The 9,251-nt window shown below is 47.8% G+C and overlaps 1 pseudogene; it reads left to right on the forward strand.

Moving 5' to 3' along the window:
* Window positions 1–308: 308 nt before the first annotated feature.
* Window positions 309–2,025, forward strand: LOC117592908 (annotated as a pseudogene).
* Window positions 2,026–9,251: the final 7,226 nt, after the last annotated feature.

Consider the following 9,251-nt stretch of genomic DNA (forward strand, 5'->3'; position numbering starts at 1 on the left):
TCATGTACAGCGGAATGGCTCTGTGGTTAGCGCAATTGCCACTCAATCGGCATACCCGGGTTAGCTTCCCGAGGCGGCAACTAATTTTTCTCCTGTTTTTTCTCATCCCTTTCTCCTCCTGCCCTCCTTGGGCCGTGTCTCTCCCTCTCGGGTCGAGCTCGGCGGCGGTAAGGGCAGAGAGGGAATTCAAGTCTTTCCTCGCCAACGCCCCCCAACTTCCTGCTCTTCCTCTCTCAGAGCATTATTGGGAGTGGCGTCAGCATTGTTCCATGTCACTGTGGCTAGATCGAACGATCAAGCAGGGCTATATGATGCAGTTCAGATCTGTTCCACCCCCCTTCTCGGGGATAGTGGAGACGGTGATGTCATCGCCAGACAGAGTGTCCGCTCTACTGTTGGAGGTGACGGAACTGTTGAGCAAAGGAGCGATCTCCGAGGTCCCGGAGGATCTCAAGCAGAACGGTTTTTACTCCCGTTATGGTTTTTACTCCCGGGCCAAGCGCCCGTTCCGCATGCTCACCACCAGCCGTCTGCTCGAAGCCTTTCTACCGGGGGACTTCTGCTCGAGCATAGACCTCAAGAATGCTTACTTCCATGTCCCGATCGTTCGCAGGCACAGGAAGTTCTTCCGCTTTGCCTTTCTGGGCAAGGCTTACGAGTATACGAGGATCCCATTCGGCTACGCTCTAGCCCCACGCACCTTCTCCAAATGTCTGGAGTCGGCTCTGGAGCCTCTACGCAGGTAGGGCATCAGGATCCTGGCCTATCTAGACGACCTCCTAATTCTAGTGTCGTCCCTGGGATTGGCCAGGTCACACACTATCCGTGTGGTGTCCTTCCTCACGCGACTGGGTCTCGCAGTGAATTGGAAGAAGAGTGCGCCGAGACCAGCCCAGCAGGTTTCTTACCTGGGTCTGGTCATGGACACACGCACAATGAGTGCGCGTATTTCGGACTCGAGGGCTCTCGATCTGCTTTCGGCTCTCAACATGTGCCGGCCGCCCTGCAGGCGCCCGGCTCGGGCCATCATGTCCCTGCTGGGCATGATGGCCACAGCTCACAAGGTGGTTCCCCTGGGCCTGCTACACATGCGCAGCCTACAGGCCTGGTTCGCTCGCCAACGGGTCGACACGGCACGCCATCGGAACCGGGCTTTGTTCCTGCCGGCTCGCCTACTAGGGGATTTGAGCTATTGGAGGGACCCCCTGGTTCTTTCTCAGGGCGTCCCGTTGGGCAGAGTGTTCGGAATGCATCCAGGTCTTCACGGACGCATCTCTCCACGGATGGGGCGTGTGGCCTCCCGGCACTCGCCACATCAACCTGCTGGAGCTAGACACAGTCTTATTGGTGCTGATGCATTTCTCAGACCTAGTCGAGGGCCGCGATGTCCTGATTCGCTCGGACAATCGGGCCACGGTCGCTTACATCAATCGCCAAGGGGGGGTCAGGTCTCCTACTCTCCACCGGGCAGCTACGCAGCTCTGGCTATGGGCTTGTGCCCATCTCCGCTCCCTAGCTGCGGCCCACATTCCGGGTCATCTGAATGTGGGCGCGGACATGATGTCTCGGAGCGGCCTCCATCACGACGAATGGCGTCTCCACCCAGACATCGTCTCCCTCATCTGGCTGAGATTTGGGGAAGCTCAGGTGGACCTGTTTGCGTCCAGACGGAACGCACACTGTCGCCTGTGGTTCTCCCTGTCTCAGGCGGATCGCCCCCCTCTGGGGGTGGACGCGTTCGCGCACCACCCCTGGCCCTGGGGCCTCTTGTACGCGTTCCCTCCGCAACGCTGCATAGCGCGCCTGCTGGCTCGGATCAGGACGGAGGGGCTTCGGGTCATCCTGGTGGCACCCGACCGCCCCGCAGCCATCTGGTATCCGGAGATGATCCAGCTCCTGGTGGACCGTCCGTGGTCAATACCGCCCAGACAGGACGCGCTGTCCCAAGCGGAGGGCTCGATTCTACACCCTCCAGTGCTCTCAGGAGCCCTCAAGGTCTGGCACCTGAGTGGGTCAGGCTCTTGAACAGGGGTTTGTCCGATGCCGTGGTGCGCTCCATCCAGGGCGCTAGGGCATCGTCTACATCCAAATTATATTCCTCTCGCAGGAATATGTTTGTATCATGGTGCGCGCAGAGGTCCTCGGACCCTTTGTGTTGTCCTGTGGAGGAGATTCTGTCGTTTCTGCAGTATCTCTTCGATATGGATAGGTCTCTTTCGACCATCCGCGGCTACGCATCTGCCATCTCTGCGTGCCATGAAGGTTTTGCTGGAAAAACTGTTTTCAGCCATCCTCTTCTTCGCCGTTTCCTTTCGGGGACGAGCCGTCTGCGCCCGACGGTTAGACTGGGTGCTCCTCAATGGGACTTGGCTAAGGTGCTGGGCGCCCTCTGCGCACCCCCATTTGAGCCCTTACAACAGTGCTCTCTCAAGTTGCTTTCCCTTAAGACGGCCCTGCTTGTCGCTCTGTGCTCCGCCAAACGGGTGAGTGATCTCCGCGCTCTCTCTGTGCGCCCCGGGTGCTTGGCCATCAGAGAGGACTTGGGTTGCGCTACGTTGAGACCTAACCCATCCTTCGTGCCGAAAAGTATCACAAGTTCTTTTCGGTCATGGACCATTGAACTACAGGCCTTCTTCCCTCCCCCGCATGCTCGGGAGGAGGACGAGAGGCTTCACTGTTTGTGCCCGGTGCGTGCCCTTGCCTTGTATGTGGAACGCACCAGGTCTATCAGATTGACTCCCCAGTTGTTTGTTTGCTATGCGAACTCCTCGTTGGGTCATCCGCTTTCCAAACATCGTCTGTCCCATTGGCTTTGTGACTGTATCACTTTAGCCTATGGAGCTTCGGGTTCCGTTGTTCCGGAGGGTCTCCGTGCACACTCCACGCGGGGTGTTGCTGCCTCTTCTGCCCTTTTCCACGGAGTTAGAGTGGATGACATTTGCACCGCAACGTCATGGTCGACGCCTTCGGCGTTTGTCCGTTTTTATTTGCTGGACGTGTCTCCGTCTTCCCTCGTTCATTCTGTCCTTGGGGCAGCTGCCCGGGACCTCTGAACTTACTCCTTTTTCATTTTTGTTTATATCTTCATGCCCCTCATTTCGTGATGTGTGGTGCATGGACATATATTGTTGGGATGGATACGTTTCCCTCTCGTTTGAGTTCAACATCCCTTCTCCCTGCATAGCTTATTTTCTTACGCTATGCTGGGGGATTCCTTCATACGTATTCGGGCATCACCTTCTGACTTTGTCAGCTGTCGGGATGTTCGTCTTGGGGTAATTGGGATCGGGATTTTACTGGTGTTCCGGCAGGTAGTACATTTTTGTCTCGCTCGCTCCGCCGTGAACCACTAGGAGCTAAAGCCCCTCTAGGGGGCGGAGCTCCACGAGATATAACGTTAGTTACCTATTGTAACTCCAGTTATATGAGTGGAGCGAAGCCCCCTAGACCTGTTGCCCTGCCGTCCCATGAGTTATGCTGAATAATTTCGGGAGGACGTTCTCTGGGCTCACGGGTCATATATAGGGGCAGGCGTGCCCTGATTGGCTGATGCATCTTGCATAATGAGTTTTCAGTACGGCCGCTGACGCGGCATAGGTAAACCACTAGGAGCTAAAGCCCCTCTAGGGGGCGGAGCTCCACTCATATAACTGGAGTTACAATAGGTAACTAACGCTTCAGTTATCACTAATGGCTGTAGGTCTACCAATTTCTCACTTTACCAATTGACACGCCAAGGCTGTCCTCTCAGCCCCTCTCTCTTTGCCCTGGCGATTGAGCCCTTGGCCATGGCCGTCAGGCAAGATTTATTAATAAAAGGAATTAGCGCCGGCGACACTCAAAATAAAATGTCTCTATACGTGGATGATGTTTTATTATATATATCAGAACCAGCTTCAACTATTTCCTGTCTCATCAAACTAATTCACCAATTTGGAAAGTTTTCGGGTTACAAAATAAACTTGCCTCTGGGGGCTTTCAGAGGAAGGACTAATTCCCTTGTACCTTTTCCATTTCGTTGGTCCCTGTCTGGTTTTGTGTATCTCGGTATTCATATCACCCCTATGTTTCACCAAATGTTTAAGGGTAACTACACTCCTCTACTAGATGTCATAAAAACGTATTTACAAAGGTGGTGCTCTCTTCCCTTATCTTTGCTTGGTAGGGTATCTCTTATTAAGATGAACGTTCTTCCTAGATTACTGTACCCCTTGCAGATGATCCCCTTACTACTTTCAAACAAAGTCCTGAAGCTACTTAACAGCTGGTTGAGTGAATTTATTTGGAATAAAAGATAACCCAGGCTCAATTTTTTTTTCAAAAGGGGGGGTGGATGTGCCTAACTTCAGATTGTATCAACTGGCATCATATTTGAGGTTTGTAGCCGAATGGGTAAAGGAGGATCCCACCTATGTTTGGTTATGTCTAGAAAAGTTTCATACTCACTGCTCATTGCTCGGTCTTTTATCCTGTAAGAATATGAAGTCAGTAAGGACTTTGTGCAATAACAACCCTATAGTTGTTAATACTGTTAAAGCATGGTTTGCAGTGCGTAAGTTGGAGGGAGGATCTTTACTGACTCCTGTGCTTTCCCCAGTGCAAGGAAACCCTGACTTTGAAGCAGGCATGACAGATGCAGGTTATGATATCTGGACACGTCAAGGCATTAAAAATATGTGTGATTTGTTTGTGGGATTTTCCTTATCCTCATTTGAACAAATTCAGGCTAAATATAACCTCCCTGGCTTTCATTTTTTTAGATATCTCCAAGTGCGAGATTTTATATTTAAAAAAACTACATTTGCTTCTGAAGCCTCTTTATCTCTAATAGAAAAATTACTACTCAAATGTGGTGATCAAAAGAAGGTGATCACTTCTTTTTATAATGTGCTTAACATCTGACATCTGTCATACTTGCAGTCTCAGACGCAGCACTAATATGGCAAACTGAATTGGGAGTAGCTATTGATAAGGAGAAATGGGATGTCATCTGTAATCAAACAAAACGGATATCTGTTTATAATCGCGCCAGGTTGTTACAGTTTAAAATTATTCACAGATTGCAAATATCTCCTAGCAAAAGACATAAAATGTATCCTCATACCTCTCCTGATTGCTTTAAATGCAAAACTGCGTTGGGTACATATACTCATTGTGTTTGGTACTGTCCTAAAATTCAGTTATACTGGCAAGATGTTCTGGAAGATATGAGCGCTATTTTTGGAACTGCTTTGACCTGTGATCCTGTCCAGGATCCAGACTTTATGATATTCTCACCTATGCTGAACGCAAGAAAAATTTCCTGTCGTGGATTAGCGACAAACCTCCTTCTAAAACATCTTGGCATAAACTCATCGTGGAGCGCTTTCCTTTGGAATACTTAACTTGCCTTCTTTATTCCACAAAAGGATGTTTCTTAAATATTTGGACTCCCTATCTTCGTTTTACCAACTCTACTGTTGCTTCTATATTGAATGGCGTCGCTATAGATTAATCATTTTTATTTGTATTGTGTCATGTGTCCTGTATATTGTCCAGATCTATATTGTGCTGAGCTTTGTTCTCTGTTTTCTATTTTTCTTAAATTTGTTCAAAAGAAAAGAAAAAATATTTGAGAAAAAGAAAAAAAAATGGCAGTTGAAAACTTCTGCGAGTAAACTCTACTACTACTGGACCAATCAGAAATGTTCAGCATTGCCATCCCCACCCCAAAAGTTCCGGTACTCTGGGAGGGTCCTACCTCCCGAGCAGGAACTGTTTTGGGGGTAAAATGCAATTCCTGGTTCCTGGTTCTAGACCCTGGTTCCTGTGGTGGAAACGCAGTGAGTTCCTGGAAAAGTACCTAGTTCCTGGGTATAGTTCCTGCTATATAGGTACTTGCCAAATTACGTACTTGTACGTAAAACTAATGCATGCACTAGAGGGCAGTGTCGTTTTTTAAAAGTTGTACAAAAAAAGACGTGTCGCACATTGCATTGTTGTGTGCAGAAAAATGGATAAGAGAAAAAGTTCCTTCATTACTCCTTAAACTCTTTGTCTTATCTGTTTAAGGGAGGATAGCTTTTTTACCGGTTTGCTGTCATTCTGTGCACTACCTGTGAATGATTATTTTGCTTGGTTGTATAAATACTGGCCTTAATCTTCTATAAGAAAGATGTCTGCGATCCAGGGATCCAGTTCAATAGTTTTCAAGGACTCCCCAACAGATGTGTATTCATAGGTGTTTGTATGGTTCTACAAATAAAACACAACATCCAGTTAGTATCACAACAGTGAAGCGGCTAGTATACTTAGATCTTGTAGAAAACTCTCATACTGTAGCAAGTCAGACATGGAGAGACAATGAAGCCCCACCCCCTCAAACGATGCAGAGGCTTCATAGAAAAAACACTGGAGGAGCGCAAGGCATTTCTAAGAGAAAATCTAAGAGAGCCAGACCTGTGGATAGCTGAACACCCAGAGCACGGTGGGGAGGAGAACAATTCTTCCCTCGTCATCTACTCCAAGAGTACCTATGGAAAAAGCAACACATGCTGTTCTTGCTAAAAAATCTGTCTCATCAAGGTACACCCTAACGGCCACTCAAGGGGGTCAATGAAGGTTTATGCAATACTCGACGACCAGAGCAATAGGTCAGTTTCTTGGTCAGAGATTTTTGATCTTCTTAACCATAAGGGTGAGGAGTCTCCCTACACTCTACGCATACGTGCTGGGGTTACAGAGACATCATCACTCAGCCATTGGACCAACGTTGTTGTGAGTTTCTTCCCACACTTATTGAGTGCAACAACATTCCTGATGCAGCCAAAAATCATTATCAATTGAAGTCCATTGCGCACCTCATCCCTCCTCTTGACCCAGATGCTCGGATTCTTCTCCTGCTTGGCCATGATGTTCTCCAGGTCCATAAGGTTAGGGAACAATGCAATGGTCCCCACAACACCCCATATGTCCACAGACTGGACCTTGGCTGGGTGGTGGTGGGTGAAGACTGGGTGCAGCACATAGAACAGTAGCAGTTAATGCTTAATACCAATGTTCTGGAGAACGGTTATCCAACTTCCTTTAACAACTGTCAGAAATTTACAGAATAAAGCTAACCTTAGCTTGCACTCACCTCCAACTTCTCAGTCTTCACGTTGCTCAGCTCGAACCTCAGATAGCTGCTCAGTTGGAAGCACTATATTTGAAATTAGATTTGCTCCATCCATTGAGGATAGACTGTTCATTCAGTTAATGGAGAAGGAAATTACTCCATTGGGAAAAACCATTGGGTAGCCACACTTCCTTTTCGCATATCAAGACCACTCCCTAACAACACAGGTGCTGGCTTTGAACCGCTTCACTTTGCTCTGTCTCACCCTAGAGAGAAAGCCTGAAATGAAGGACCGTTATATGGCTTTGATGAAGAGAATCTTTGATCAGGTTCATGCCGAACAGACCCCACCACTGTGGGATGGAGAATGATGTTGGTATCTGCCTACATTTGGCATCTACCACCCTCGTAAGCCAGATCAGATCAGGGCCGTATTTGGTTCTAGTAATCAGTACCTTGGCGTTTCCCTCAATGACATACTGTTGACAGGACCGGACTTAAAACAACAGTCTGGTGGGAGTCTTGATACGGTTTCGGCGAGAGCAAGTCGGCAAAACACTTTCTCTACATCTGATGTCGAGAAAATGTTTTACAGCTTCATCGTAAGAGAAGACAAAAGGAACTTCCTCTGTTTCTTGTGGTTCAAACCCAACTACGTCACTAAGTAAGTGATAGAATACATGAGGAAAGTTAATGTATATGAGTTAGGTGCGGATGCAACGCACTTCATACAGAGAAACCTCTACGTGGACGATGAATTAAGGTCTCAGCCACAGACGCCATCGATCTGCTCAAGGAAACTCAAGAAACCCTTGCTATCTCTAACCTGAGGCTACATAAGATAGCATCAAACAGCCCGGTTGTCATGCAAGCATTTCCTTCTTCAGATTATGCTAAGGGCCTGAAAGACCTCGATCTAGATGTCGACCCTCTCCCCATCTAGCACAGTCTGGGTTGACTTGAGACATCAAGAAGGACAATTTCACTTTTTGTGAATCTGAGAAACCTGCACTGAGAAACCTTTCACACGCAGAGGGGTACTTGCGACCGTGAATAGCTTGTTTGACACCTTATGTATAGTGGCTCCCATAACCATCCAAGGAAAGCTCAGTCATATTGCTACTACAAGGCCATGAGAGAGTCAAGCACCAAGGCTGTGTTTTTACTGAAGGAGCTCTCCAGTTATATGGATTTTGGATAGTCGGACCCATGAAGTGTGTTTCCAGCAACAAACATGAGTGGGAGAGCAGCAGAACAGAAGGTGGCTGATCTTCCTTCTGATCGACTCAGCACAGAATCACCCTTTATAAATGTGGATCTGGATGTGTTTGGGCAGTAAAATATGGGCAGTACTCTTCACATGCCTCATCGTGCGAACCATGCAATTTGAGTAGATTGGGAAAGGAAGATAGGAGTTTCAAGAAGGATCCTAGATGGTTTTCTCATTGATAAGCTCTTCATGTTTCAAGCACAAGGTGCTCTATAGTGCTCTATAGTATCATGGCATAGATATTATCAACACAAGACCTCTCATACCCATCTCCATCTCACCTTTTCTCCAGACTCCAGCCATGATCCTCACACAGAAGGTTTGGACCCCTGACCAGCCTCCAGGGATCTCACATGATCCTCACACAGAAGGTTTCTACACCTGACCAACCTCCATGGATCTCAGATAATGCCGTTATGCACCAAAAATTATCATAACACCTATGACGACATCCGAGTCAGAGAGGAACTTTTCCACCTTGAAGAGTGTAAAAACCTTCTATCGCAATACCATGGGACAGCCGTGACTCAACGCACTGGCCATGTTGTCCATCGAAAGCCAGCTGATTCAGCAGCTACATTACTTCATTCCCAAAGTAATCGAAAAGTTTGCCCAGAGGAAGAACCTCTGTCCCACCTTTCTCTTGGTTCTGAGCTTGGTTGCATTCCTAATTTAGGTTTGTAAATGTAACAGTGGTAATATTACATTGTGTGTGAGAGAGAAGGAGAGCAATTACACAAGAAGGTCTCTCTCTCTCCAGTATGTGTACTACAACACCTGGTAGAAGCAAGCTCTATTAAAAGCCACACTTTATTGATGTGTTAAATAAACACATCAGTAGCAAGATGGAGTTTTGTAGCTTTACTGTTATGTATCCTATATTTT

Source organism: Esox lucius, chromosome 17 (genome assembly GCF_011004845.1).
Source record: "Esox lucius isolate fEsoLuc1 chromosome 17, fEsoLuc1.pri, whole genome shotgun sequence".
Classification (NCBI taxonomy): Eukaryota; Metazoa; Chordata; class Actinopteri; order Esociformes; family Esocidae; genus Esox; species Esox lucius.